Consider the following 16,525-nt stretch of genomic DNA (forward strand, 5'->3'; position numbering starts at 1 on the left):
CAGATATGTAAATACGGGGTTCCCGTACCATTTCTTGCGCATTACGGTTCGAACACTCGAACACCTATGCGGATTCTCTCGCACAGTGGCAGATATGTAAATACGGGGTTTCCGTACCATTTCTTGCGCATTACGGTTCGAACACTCGAACACCGATACGGATTTTCCTGCACAGTGGCAGATATGTAAATACGGGGTTTCCGTACCATTTCTTGCGCATTACGGTTTGAACACTCGAACACCGATACGGATTTTCCTGCACAGTGGCAGATATGTAAATACGGGGTTTCCGTACCATTTCTTGCGCATTACGGTTCGAACACTCGAACACCTATACGGATTCTCCTATACAGTGACAGATATGTAAATACGGGGTTCCCGTACCATTTCTTGCGCATTACAGTTCGAACACTCGAACACCTATACGGATTCTCCTGCACAGTGGCAGATATGTAAATACGGGGTTTACATACCATTTCTTGCGCATTACGGTTCGAACACTCGAACACCTATACGGATTCTCCTGCACAGTGGCAGATATGTAAATACGTGGTTTCCTTACCATTTCTTGCGCATTACGGTTCGAACACTCGAACACCTATACGGATTCTCCTGCACAGCGGCAGATGTGTAAATACGGGGTTTCCGTACCATTTCTTGCGCATTACGGTTCGAACACTCGAACACCTATACGGATTCTCCTGCATAGTGGCAGATATGTAAATACGGGGTTTCCGTACCATTTCTTGCGCATTACGGTTCGAACACTCGAACACCTATACGGATTCTCCTGCACAGTGGCAGATATGTAAATACGGGGTTCCCGTACCATTTCTTGCGCATTACGGTTCGAACACTCGAACACCTATACAGATTCTCCTGCACAGTGGCAGATATGTAAATACGGGGTTCCCGTACCATTTCTTGCGCATTACGGTTCGAACACTCGAACACCTATACGGATTCTCCTGCACAGTGGCATATATTTAAATACGGGGTTTACATACCATTTCTTGCGCATTACGGTACGAACACTCGAACACCTATACGGATTCTCCTGCACAGTGGCAGATATGTAAATACGGGGTTTCCTTACCATTTCTTGCGCATTACGGTTCGAACACTCGAACACCTGTACGGATTCTCCTGCACAGTGGCAGATATGTAAATACGGGGTTTCCGTACCATTTCTTGCGCATTACGGTTCGAACACTCGAACACCTATACGGATTCTCCTGTACAGTGGCAGATATGTAAATACGGGGTTTACATACCATTTCTTGCGCATTACGGTTCGAACAATCGAACACCTATACGGATTCTCCTGCACAGTGGCAGATATGTAAATACGGGGTGTCCGTACCATTTCTTGCGCATTACGGTTCGAACACTCGAACACCTATACGGATTCTCCTGCACAGTGGCAGATATGTAAATACGGGGTTTACATACCATTTCTTGCGCATTACGGTTCGAACAATCGAACACCTATACGGATTCTCCTGCACAGTGGCAGATATGTAAATATGGGGTTTCCGTACAATTTCTTGCGCATTACGGTTCGAACACTCGAACACCAATACGGATTCTCCTGCACAGTGGCAGATATGTAAATACGGGGTTTCCTTACCATTTCTTGCGCATTACGGTTCGAACACTCGAACACCTGTACGGATTCTCCTGCACAGTGGCAGATATGTAAATACGGGGTTTCCGTACCATTTCTTGCGCATTACGGTTCGAACACTCGAACACCTATACGGATTCTACTATACAGTGACAGATATGTAAATACGGGGTTCCCGTACCATTTCTTGCGCATTACGGTTCGAACACTCGAACACCTATACGGATTCTCCTGCACAGTGGCAGATATGTAAATACGGGGTTTACATACCATTTCTTGCGCATTACGGTTCGAACACTCGAACACCTATACGGATTCTCCTGCACAGTGGCAGATATGTAAATACGGGGTTTCCGTACCATTTCTTGCGCATTACGGTTCGAACACTCGAACACATATACGGATTCTCCTGCACAGTGGCAGGTATGTAAATACGGGGTTTCCGTACCATTTCTTGCGCATTACGGTTCGAACACTCGAACACCTATACAGATTCTCCTGCACAGTGGCAGATATGTAAATACGGGGTTCCCGTACCATTTCTTGCGCATTACGGTTCGAACACTCGAACACCTATACGGATTCTCCTGCACAGTGGCATATATTTAAATACGGGGTTTACATACCATTTCTTGCGCATTACGGTTCGAACACTCGAACACCTATACGGATTCTCCTGCACAGTGGCAGATATGTAAATACGGGGTTTCCTTACCATTTCTTGCGCATTACGGTTCGAACACTCGAACACCTGTACGGATTCTCCTGCACAGTGGCAGATATGTAAATACGGGGTTTCCGTACCATTTCTTGCGCATTACGGTTCGAACACTCGAACACCTATACGGATTCTCCTGCAAAGTGGCAGATATGTAAATACGGGGTTTACATACCATTTCTTGCGCATTACGGTTCGAACAATCGAACACCTATACGGATTCTCCTGCACAGTGGCAGATATGTAAATACGGGGTGTCCGTACCATTTCTTGCGCATTACGGTTCGAACACTCGAACACCTATACGGATTCTCCTGCACAGTGGCAGATATGTAAATACGGGGTTTACATACCATTTCTTGCGCATTACGGTTCGAACAATCGAACAACTATACGGATTCTCCTGCACAGTGGCAGATATGTAAATATGGGGTTTCCGTACAATTTCTTGCGCATTACGGTTCGAACACTCGAACACCAATACGGATTCTCCTGCACAGTGGCAGATATGTAAATATGGGGTTTCGGTACCATTTTTTGCGCATTACGGTTCGAACACTCGAACACCTATACGGATTCTCCTGCACAGTGGCAGATATGTAAATACGGGGTTTACATACCATTTCTTGCGCATTACGGTTCGAACACTCGAACACCTATACGGATTCTCCTGCACAGTGGCAGATATGTAAATACGGGGTTTCCGTACCATTTCTTGCGCATTACGGTTCGAACACTCGAACACCTATACGGATTCTCCTATACAGTGACAGATATGTAAATACGGGGTTCCCGTACCATTTCTTGCGCATTACGGTTCGAACACTCGAACACCTATACGGATTCTCCTGCACAGTGGCAGATATGTAAAAACGGGGTTTACATACCATTTCTTGCGCATTACGGTTCGAACACTCGAACACCTATACGGATTCTCCTGCACAGTGGCAGATATGTAAATACGGGGTTTCCTTACCATTTCTTGCGCATTACGGTTCGAACACTCGAACACCTATACGGATTCTCCTGCACAGTGGCAGATGTGTAAATACGGGGTTTCCGTACCATTTCTTGCGCATTACGGTTCGAACACTCGAACACCTATACGGATTCTCCTGCACAGTGGCAGATATGTAAATACGGGGTTTCCGTACCATTTCTTGCGCATTACGGTTCGAACACTCGAACACCTATACGGATTCTCCTGCACAGTGGCAGGTATGTAAATACGGGGTTTCCGTACCATTTCTTGCGCATTACGGTTCGAACACTCGAACACCTATACAGATTCTCCTGCACAGTGGCAGATATGTAAATACGGGGTTCCCGTACCATTTCTTGCGCATTACGGTTCGAACACTCGAACACCTATACGGATTCTCCTGCACAGTGGCATATATTTAAATACGGGGTTTACATACCATTTCTTGCACATTACGGTTCGAACACTCGAACACCTATACGGATTCTCCTGTACAGTGGCAGATGTGTAAATACGGGGTTTCCGTACCATTTCTTGCGCATTACGGTTCGAACACTCGAACACCTATGCGGATTCTCCTGCACAGTGGCAGATATGTAAATACGGGGTTTCCGTACCATTTCTTGCGCATTACGGTTCGAACACTCGAACATCTGTACGGATTCTCCTGCACAGTGGCAGATATGTAAATACGGGGTTTCCGTACCATTTCTTGCGCATTACGGTTCGAACACTCGAACACCTATACGGATTCTCCTGTACAGTGGCAGATATGTAAATACGGGGTTTACATACCATTTCTTGCGCATTACGGTTCGAACACTCGAACACCTATACAGATTCTCCTGCACAGTGGCAGATATGTAAATACGGGGTTCCCGTACCATTTCTTGCGCATTACGGTTCGAACACTCGAACACCTATACGGATTCACCTGCATAGTGGCAGATATGTAAATACGGGGTTTACATACCATTTCTTGCGCATTACGGTTCGAACAATCGAACACCTATACGGATTCTCCTGCACAGTGGCAGATATGTAAATACGGGGTGTCCGTACCATTTCTTGCGCATTACGGTTCGAACACTCGAACACCTATACAGATTCTCCTGCACAGTGGCAGATATGTAAATACGGGGTTCCCGTACCATTTCTTGCGCATTACGGTTCGAACACTCGAACACCTATACGGATTCTCCTGCAGAGTGGCATATATTTAAATACGGGGTTTACATACCATTTCTTGCGCATTACGGTTCGAACACTCGAACACCTATACGGATTCTCCTGCACAGTGGCAGATATGTAAATACGGGGTTTCCTTACCATTTCTTGCGCATTACGGTTCGAACACTCGAACACCTGTACGGATTCTCCTGCACAGTGGCAGATATGTAAATACGGGGTTTCCGTACCATTTCTTGCGCATTACGGTTCGAACACTCGAACACCTATACGGATTCTCCTGCATAGTGGCAGATATGTAAATATGGGGTTTACATACCATTTCTTGCGCATTACGGTTCGAACAATCGAACACCTATACGGATTCTCCTGCACAGTGGCAGATATGTAAATACGGGGTGTCCGTACCATTTCTTGCGCATTACGGTTCGAACACTCGAACACCTATACGGATTCTCCTGCACAGTGGCAGATATGTAAATACGGGGTTTACATACCATTTCTAGCGCATTACGGTTCGAACAATCGAACAACTATACGGATTCTCCTGCACAGTGGCAGATATGTAAATATGGGGTTTCCGTACAATTTCTTGCGCATTACGGTTCGAACACTCGAACACCAATACGGATTCTCCTGCACAGTGGCAGATATGTAAATATGGGGTTTCGGTACCATTTTTTGCGCATTACGGTTCGAACACTCGAACACCTATACGGATTCTCCTGCACAGTGGCAGATATGTAAATACGGGGTTTACATACCATTTCTTGCGCATTACGGTTCGAACACTCGAACACCTATACGGATTCTCCTGCACAGTGGCAGATATGTAAATACGGGGTTTCCGTACCATTTCTTGCGCATTACGGTTCGAACACTCGAACACCTATACGGATTCTCCTATACAGTGACAGATATGTAAATACGGGGTTCCCGTACCATTTCTTGCGCATTACGGTTCGAACACTCGAACACCTATACGGATTCTCCTGCACAGTGGCAGATATGTAAAAACGGGGTTTACATACCATTTCTTGCGCATTACGGTTCGAACACTCGAACACCTATACGGATTCTCCTGCACAGTGGCAGATATGTAAATACGGGGTTTCCTTACCATTTCTTGCGCATTACGGTTCGAACACTCGAACACCTATACGGATTCTCCTGCACAGTGGCAGATGTGTAAATACGGGGTTTCCGTACCATTTCTTGCGCATTACGGTTCGAACACTCGAACACCTATACGGATTCTCCTGCACAGTGGCAGATATGTAAATACGGGGTTTCCGTACCATTTCTTGCGCATTACGGTTCGAACACTCGAACACCTATACGGATTCTCCTGCACAGTGGCAGGTATGTAAATACGGGGTTTCCGTACCATTTCTTGCGCATTACGGTTCGAACACTCGAACACCTATACAGATTCTCCTGCACAGTGGCAGATATGTAAATACGGGGTTCCCGTACCATTTCTTGCGCATTACGGTTCGAACACTCGAACACCTATACGGATTCTCCTGCACAGTGGCATATATTTAAATACGGGGTTTACATACCATTTCTTGCGCATTACGGTTCGAACACTCGAACACCTATACGGATTCTCCTGTACAGTGGCAGATGTGTAAATACGGGGTTTCCGTACCATTTCTTGCGCATTACGGTTCGAACACTCGAACACCTATGCGGATTCTCCTGCACAGTGGCAGATATGTAAATACGGGGTTTCCGTACCATTTCTTGCGCATTACGGTTCGAACACTCGAACACCTGTACGGATTCTCCTGCACAGTGGCAGATATGTAAATACGGGGTTTCCGTACCATTTCTTGCGCATTACGGTTCGAACACTCGAACACCTATACGGATTCTCCTGTACAGTGGCAGATATGTAAATACGGGGTTTACATACCATTTCTTGCGCATTACGGTTCGAACACTCGAACACCTATACGGATTCTCCTGCATAGTGGCAGATATGTAAATACGGGGTTTCCGTACCATTTCTTGCACATTACGGTTCGAACACTCGAACACCTATACGGATTCTCCTGCACAGTGGCATATATTTAAATACGGGGTTTACATACCATTTCTTGCGCATTACGGTTCGAACACTCGAACACCTATACGGATTCTCCTGCACAGTGGCAGATATGTAAATACGGGGTTTCCTTACCATTTCTTGCGCATTACGGTTCGAACACTCGAACACCTGTACGGATTCTCCTGCACAGTGGCAGATATGTAAATACGGGGTTTCCGTACCATTTCTTGCGCATTACGGTTCGAACACTCGAACACCTATACGGATTCTCCTGTACAGTGGCAGATATGTAAATACGGGGTTTACATACCATTTCTTGCGCATTACGGTTCGAACAATCGAACACCTATACGGATTCTCCTACACAGTGGCAGATATGTAAATACGGGGTGTCCGTACCATTTCTTGCGCATTACGGTTCGAACACTCGAACACCTATACGGATTCTCCTGCACAGTGGCAGATATGTAAATACGGGGTTCCCGTACCATTTCTTGCGCATTACGGTTCGAACACTCGAACACCTATACGGATTCTCCTGCACAGTGGCATATATTTAAATACGGGGTTTACATACCATTTCTTGCGCATTACGGTTCGAACACTCGAACACCTATACGGATTCTCCTGTACAGTGGCAGATGTGTAAATACGGGGTTTCCGTACCATTTCTTGCGCATTACGGTTCGAACACTCGAACACCTATACGGATTCTCCTGCACAGTGGCAGATATGTAAATACGGGGTTTCCGTACCATTTCTTGCGCATTACGGTTCGAACACTCGAACACCTGTACGGATTCTCCTGCACAGTGGCAGATATGTAAATACGGGGTTTCCGTACCATTTCTTGCGCATTACGGTTCGAACACTCGAACACCTATACGGATTCTCCGGTACAGTGGCAGATATGTAAATACGGGGTTTACATACCATTTCTTGCGCATTACGGTTCGAACAATCGAACACCTATACGGATTCTCCTGCACAGTGGCAGATATGTACATACAGGGTTTACATACCATTTCTTGCGCATTACGGTTCGAACACTCGAACACCTATGCGGATTCTCCTGCACAGTGGCAGATATGTAAATACGGGGTTTCCGTACCATTTCTTGCGCATTACGGTTCGAACACTCGAACACCTATACGGATTCTCCTGCACAGTGGCAGATATGTATATACGGGGTTTCCATACCATTTCTTGCGCATTACGGTTCGAACACTCGAATACCTATACGGATTCTCCTGCACAGTGGCAGATATGTAAATACGTTGTTTACATACCATTTCTTGCGCATTACGGTTCGAACACTCGAACACCAATACGGATTCTCCTGCACAGTGGCAGATATGTAAATATGGGGTTTCGGTACCATTTTTTGCGCATTACGGTTCGAACACTCGAACACCTATACGGATTCTCCTGCACAGTGGCAAATATGTAAATACGGGGTTTACATACCATTTCTTGCGCATTACGGTTCGAACACTCGAACACCTATGCGGATTCTCTCGCACAGTGGCAGATATGTAAATACGGGGTTTCCGTACAATTTCTTGCGCATTACGGTTCGAACACTCGAGCACCGATACGGATTTTCCTGCACAGTGGCAGATATGTAAATACGGGGTTTCCGTACCATTTCTTGCGCATTACGGTTCGAACACTCGAACACCTATACGGATTCTCCTGTACAGTGACAGATATGTAAATACGGGGTTCCCGTACCATTTCTTGCGCATTACGGTTCGAACACTCGAACACCTATACGGATTCTCCTGCACAGTGGCAGATATGTATATACGGGGTTTCCATACCATTTCTTGCGCATTACGGGTCGAACACTCGAATACCTATACGGATTCTCCTGCATAGTGGCAGAAATGTAAATACGTTGTTTACATACCATTTCTTGCGCATTACGGTTCGAACACTCGAACACCAATACGGATTCTCCTGCACAGTGGCAGATATGTAAATATGGGGTTTCGGTACCATTTTTTGCGCATTACGGTTCGAACACTCGAACACCTATACGGATTCTCCTGCACAGTGGCAGATATGTAAATACGGGGTTTACATACCATTTCTTGCGCATTACGGTTCGAACACTCGAACACCTATGCGGATTCTCTCGCACAGTGGCAGATATGTAAATACGGGGTTTCCGTACCATTTCTTGCGCATTACGGTTCGAACACTCGAACACCGATACGGATTTTCCAGCACAGTGGCAGATATGTAAATACGGGGTTTCCGTACCATTTCTTGCGCATTACGGTTCGAACAGTCGAACACCTATACGGATTCTCCTGTACAGTGACAGATATGTAAATACGGGGTTCCCGTACCATTTCTTGCGCATTACGGTTTGAACACTCGAACACCTATACGGATTCTCCTGCCCAGTGGCAGATATGTAAATAAGGGGTTTACCTACCATTTCTTGCGCATTACGGTTCGAACACTCGAACACCTATACGGATTCTCCTGCACAGTGGCAGATATGTAAATACGGGGTTTCCTTACCATTTCTTGCGCATTACGGTTCGAACACTCGAACACCTATACGGATTCTCCTGCACAGTGGCAGATATGTAAATACGGGGTTTCCGTACCATTTCTTGCGCATTACGGTTCGAACACTCGAACACCTATACGGATTCTCCTGCACAGTGGCAGATATGTAAATACGGGGTTCCCGTACCATTTCTTGCGCATTACGGTTCGAACACTCGAACACCTATACGGATTCTCCTGCACAGCGGCAGATATGTAAATACGGGGTTTCCGTACCATTTCTTGCGCATTACGGTTCGAACATTCGAACACATATATGGATTCTCCTGCATAGTGGCAGATATGTAAATACGGGGTTTCGGTACCATTTCTTGCGCATTACGGTTCAAACACTCGAACATCTATACGGATTCTCCTGCACAGTGGCAGATATGTACATACGGGGTTTACATACCATTTCTTGCGCATTACGGTTCGAACACTCGAACAGCTATGCGGATTCTCCTGCACAGTGGCAGATATGTAAATACGGGGTTTCCGTACCATTTCTTGCGCATTACGGTTCGAACACTCGAACACCTATACGGATTCTCCTGCACAGTGGCAGATATGTATATACGGGGTTTCCATACCATTTCTTGCGCATTACGGTTCGAACACTCGAATACCTATACGGATTCTCCTGCACAGTGGCAGATATGTAAATACGTTGTTTACATACCATTTCTTGCGCATTACGGTTCGAACACTCGAACACCAATATGGATTCTCCTGCACAGTGGCAGATATGTAAATGTGGGGTTTCGGTACCATTTTTTGCGCATTACGGTTCGAACACTCGAACACCTATACGGATTCTCCTGCACAGTGGCAGATATGTAAATACGGGGTTTACATACCATTTCTTGCGCATTACGGTTCGAACACTCGAACACCTATGCGGATTCTCTCGCAAAGTGGGAGATATGTAAATACGGGGTTTCCGTACCATTTCTTGCGCATTACGGTTCGAACACTCGAACACCGATACGGATTTTCCTGCACAGTGGCAGATATGTAAATACGGGGTTTCCGTACCTTTTCTTGCGCATTACGGTTCGAACACTCGAACACCTATACGGATTCTCCTGTACAGTGACAGATATGTAAATACGGGGTTCCCGTACCATTTCTTGCGCATTACGGTTCGAACACTCGAACACCTATACGGATTCTCCTGCACAGTGGCAGATATGTAAATACGGGGTTTACATACCATTTCTTGCGCATTACGGTTCGAACACTCGAACACCTATACGGATTCTCCTGCACAGTGGCAGATATGTAAATACGGGGTTTCCTAGCCATTTCTTGCGCATTACGGTTCGAACTCTCGAACACCTATACGGATTCTCCTGCACAGTGGCAGATGTGTAAATACGGGGTTTCCGTACCATTTCTTGCGCATTACGGTTCGAACACTCGAACACCTATGCGGATTCTCCTGCACAGTGGCAGATATGTAAATACGGGGTTTCCGTACCATTTCTTGCGCATTACGGTTCGAACACTCGAACACCTATACGGATTCTCCTGCACAGTGACAGATATGTAAATACGGGGTTTCCGTACCATTTCTTGCGCATTACGGTTCGAACACTCGAACACCTATACAGATTCTCCTGCACAGTGGCAGATATGTAAATACGGGGTTCCCGTACCATTTCTTGCGCATTACGGTTCGAACACTCGAACACCTATACGGATTCTCCTGCACAGTGGCAGATATGTAAATACGGGGATTACATACCATTTCTTGCGCATTACGGTTCGAACACTCGAACGGCTATACGGATTCTCCTGCACAGTGGCAGATATGTAAATACGGGGTTTCCTTACCATTTCTTGCGCATTACGGTTCGAACACTCGAACACCTGTACGGATTCTCCTGCACAGTGGCAGATATGTAAATACGGGGTTTCCGTACCATTTCTTGCGCATTACGGTTCGAACACTCGAACACCTATACGGATTCTCCTGTACAGTGGCAGATATGTAAATACGGGGTTTACATACCATTTCTTGCGCATTACGGTTCGAACAATCGAACACCTATACGGATTCTCCTGCACAGTGGCAGATATGTAAATACGGGGTGTCCGTACCATTTCTTGCGCATTACAGTTCGAACACTCGAACACCTATACGGATTCTCCTGCACAGTGGCAGATATGTAAATACGGGGTTTACATACCATTTCTTGCGCATTACGGTTCGAACAATCGAACACTTATACGGATTCTCCTGCACAGTGGCAGATATGTAAATATGGGGTTTCCGTACAATTTCTTGCGCATTACGGTTCGAACACTCGAACACCTATACGGATTCTCCTGCACAGTGGCAGATATGTAAATACGGGGTTTACATACCATTTCTTGCGCATTACGGTTCGAACACTCGAACACCAATACGGATTCTCCTGCACAGCGGCAGATATGTAAATACGGGGTTTCCGTACCATTTCTTGCGCATTACGGTTCGAACATTCGAACACATATATGGATTCTCCTGCATAGTGGCAGATATGTAAATACGGGGTTTCGGTACCATTTCTTGCGCATTACGGTTCAAACACTCGAACATCTATACGGATTCTCCTGCACAGTGGCAGATATGTACATACGGGGTTTACATACCATTTCTTGCGCATTACGGTTCGAACACTCGAACACCTATGCGGATTCTCCTGCACAGTGGCAGATATTTAAATACGGGGTTTCCGTACCATTTCTTGCGCATTACGGTTCGAACACTCGAACACCTATACGGATTCTCCTGCACAGTGGCAGATATGTATATACGGGGTTTCCATACCATTTCTTGCGCATTACGGTTCGAACACTCGAATACCTATACGGATTCTCCTGCACAGTGGCAGATATGTAAATACGTTGTTTACATACCATTTCTTGCGCATTACGGTTCGAACACTCGAACACCAATACGGATTCTCCTGCACAGTGGCAGATATGTAAATATGGGGTTTCGGTACCATTTTTTGCGCATTACGGTTCGAACACTCGAACACATACGGATTCTCCTGCACAGTGGCAGATATGTAAATACGGGGTTTACATACCATTTCTTGCGCATTACGGTTCGAACACTCGAACACCTATGCGGATTCTCTCGCACAGTGGCAGATATGTAAATACGGGGTTTCCGTACAATTTCTTGCGCATTACGGTTCGAACACTCGAACACCGATACGGATTTTCCTGCACAGTGGCAGATATGTAAATACGGGGTTTCCGTACCATTTCTTGCGCATTACGGTTCGAACACTCGAACACCTATACGAATTCTCCTGTACAGTGACAGATATGTAAATACGGGGTGCCCGTACCATTTCTTGCGCATTACGGTTCGAACACTCGAACACCTATACGGATTCTCCTGCACAGTGTCAGATATGTATATACGGGGTTTCCATACCATTTCTTGCGCATTACGGTTCGAACACTCGAATACCTATACGGATTCTCCTACATAGTGGCAGATATGTAAATACGTTGTTTACATACCATTTCTTGCGCATTACGGTTCGAACACTCGAACACCAATACGGATTCTCCTGCACAGTGGCAGATATGTAAATATGGGGTTTCGGTACCATTTTTTGCGCATTACGGTTCGAACACTCGAACACCTATACGGATTCTCCTGTACAGTGGCAGATGTGTAAATACGGGGTTTCCGTACCATTTCTTGCGCATTACGGTTCGAACACTCGAACACCTATACGTATTTTCCTGCACAGTGGCAGATATGTAAATACGGGGTTTCCGTACCATTTCTTGCGCATTACGGTTCGAACACTCGAACACCTATACGGATTCTCCTGCACAGTGGCAGATATGTAAATACGGGGTTTCCGTACCATTTCTTGCGCATTACGGTTCGAACACTCGAACACCTATACAGATTCTCCTGCACAGTGGCAGATATGTAAATACGGGGTTCCCGTACCATTTCTTGCGCATTACGGTTCGAACACTCGAAAACCTATACGGATTCTCCTGCACAGTAGCAGATATGTAAATACGGGGTTTACATACCATTTCTTGCGCATTACGGTTCGAACACTCGAACACCTATACGGATTCTCCTGCACAGTGGCAGATATGTAAATACGGGGTTTCCTTACCATTTCTTGCGCATTACGGTTCGAACACTCGAACACCTGTACGGATTCTCTTGCACAGTGGCAGATATGTAAATACGGGGTTTCCGTACCATTTCTTTCGTATTACGGTTCGAACACTCGAACACCTATACGGATTCTCCTGTACAGTGGCAGATATGTAAATACGGGGTTTACATACCATTTCTTGCGCATTACGGTTCGAACAATCGAACACCTATACGGATTCTCCTGCACAGTGGCAGATATGTAAATACGGGGTGTCCGTACCATTTCTTGCGCATTACAGTTCGAACACTCGAACACCTATACGGATTCTCCTGCACAGTGGCAGATATGTAAATACGGGGTTTACATACCATTTCTTGCGCATTACGGTTCGAACAATCGAACACCTATACGGATTCTCCTGCACAGTGGCAGATATGTAAATATGGGGTTTCCGTACAATTTCTTGCGCATTACGGTTCGAACACTCGAACACCTATACGGATTCTCCTGCACAGTGGCAGATATGTAAATACGGGGTTTACATATCATTTCTTGCGCATTACGGTTCGAACACTCGAACACCAATACGGATTCTCCTGCACAGCGGCAGATATGTAAATACGGGGTTTCCGTACCATTTCTTGCGCATTACGGTTCGAACATTCGAACACATATATGGATTCTCCTGCATAGTGGCAGATATGTAAATACGGGGTTTCGGTACCATTTCTTGCGCATTACGGTTCAAACACTCGAACATCTATACGGATTCTCCTGCACAGTGGCAGATATGTACATACGGGGTTTACATACCATTTCTTGCGCATTACGGTTCGAACACTCGAACACCTATGCGGATTCTCCTGCACAGTGGCAGATATGTAAATACGGGGTTTCCGTACCATTTCTTGCGCATTACGGTTCGAACACTCGAACACCTATACGGATTCTCCTACACAGTGGCAGATATGTATATACGGGGTTTCCATACCATTTCTTGCGCATTACGGTTCGAACACTCGAATAACTATACGGATTCTCCTGCACAGTGGCAGATATGTAAATACGTTGTTTACATACCATTTCTTGCGCATTACGGTTCGAACACTCGAACACCAATACGGATTCTCCTGCACAGTGGCAGATATGTAAATATGGGGTTTCGGTACCATTTTTTGCGCATTACGGTTCGAACACTCGAACACCTATACGGATTCTCCTGCACAGTGGCAGATATGTAAATACGGGGTTTACATACCATTTCTTGCGCATTACGGTTCGAACACTCGAACACCTATGCGGATTCTCTCGCACAGTGGCAGATATGTAAATACGGGGTTTCCGTACAATTTCTTGCGCATTACGGTTCGAACACTCGAACACCGATACGGATTTTCCTGCACAGTGGCAGATATGTAAATACGGGGTTTCCGTACCATTTCTTGCGCATTACGGTTCGAACACTCGAACACCTATACGAATTCTCCTGTACAGTGACAGGTATGTAAATACGGGGTGCCCGTACCATTTCTTGCGCATTACGGTTCGAACACTCGAACACCTATACGGATTCTCCTGCACAGTGGCAGATATGTATATACGGGTTTTCCATACCATTTCTTGCGCATTACGGTTCGAACACTCGAATACCAATACGGATTCTCCTACATAGTGGCAGATATGTAAATACGTTGTTTACATACCATTTCTTGCGCATTACGGTTCGAACACTCGAACACCAATACGGATTCTCCTGCACAGTGGCAGATATGTAAATATGGGGTTTCGGTACCATTTTTTGCGCATTACGGTTCGAACACTCGAACACCTATACGGATTCTCCTGCACAGTGGCAGATATGTAAATACGGGGTTTACATACCATTTCTTCCGCATTACGGTTCGAACACTCGAACACCTATGCGGATTCTCTCGCACAGTGGCAGATATGTAAATACGGGGTTTCCGTACCATTTCTTGCGCATTACGGTTCGAACACTCGAACACCGATACGGATTTTCCTGCACAGTGGCAGATATGTAAATACGGGGTTTCCGTACCATTTCTTGCGCATTACGGTTCGAACAGTCGAACACCTATACGGATTCTCCTGTACAGTGACAGATATGTAAATACGGGGTTCCCGTACCATTTCTTGCGCATTACGGTTCAAACACTCGAACACCTATACGGATTCTCCTGCACAGTGGCAGATATGTAAATAAGGGGTTTACATACCATTTCTTGCGCATTACGGTTCGAGCACTCGAACACCTATACGGATTCTCCTGCACAGTGGCAGATATGTAAATACGGGGTTTCCTTACCATTTCTTGCGCATTACGGTTCGAACACTCGAACACCTATACGGATTCTCCTGCACAGTGGCAGATATGTAAATACGGGGTTTCCGTACCATTTCTTGCGCATTACGGTTCGAACACTCGAACACCTATACGGATTCTCCTGCACAGTGGCAGATATGTAAATACGGGGTTCCCGTACCATTTCTTGCGCATTACGGTTCGAACACTCGAACACCTATACGGATTCCCCTGCACAGTGACAGATATGTAAATACGGGGTTCCCGTACCATTTCTTGCGCATTACGGTTCGAACACTCGAACACCTATACGGATTCTCCTGCACAGTGGCAGATATGTAAATACGGGGTTTCCGTACCAATTCTTGCGCATTACGGTTCGAACACTCGAACACCTATACGGATTCTCCTGCACAGTGGCAGATATGTAAATACGGGGTTTACATACCATTTCTTGCGCATTACGGTGCGAACACTCGAACACCAATACGGATTCTCCTGCACAGTGGCAGATATGTAAATATGGGGTTTCGGTACCATTTTTTGCGCAGTACAGTTCGAACACTCGAACACCTGTACGGATTCTCCTGCACAGTGGCAGATATGTAAATACGGGGTTTACATACCATTTCTTGCGCATTACGGTTTGAACACTCGAACACCTATACGGATTCTCCTGCACAGTGGCAGATATGTAAATACGGGGTTTCCTTACCATTTCTTGCGCATTACGGTTCGAACACTCGAACACCTATACGGATTCTCCCGCACAGTGGCAGATATGTAAATACGGGGTTTCCGTACCATTTCTTGCGCATTACGGTTCGAACACTCGAACACCTATACGGATTCTCCTGCACAGTGGCAGATATGTAAATACGGGGTTCCCGTACCATTTCTTGCGCATTACGGTTCGAACACTCGAAC

The sequence above is a fragment of the Camellia sinensis genome, chromosome 5, assembly GCF_055761805.1.
Source record: "Camellia sinensis isolate YWXY chromosome 5, ASM5576180v1, whole genome shotgun sequence".
NCBI lineage: Eukaryota > Viridiplantae > Streptophyta > Magnoliopsida > Ericales > Theaceae > Camellia > Camellia sinensis.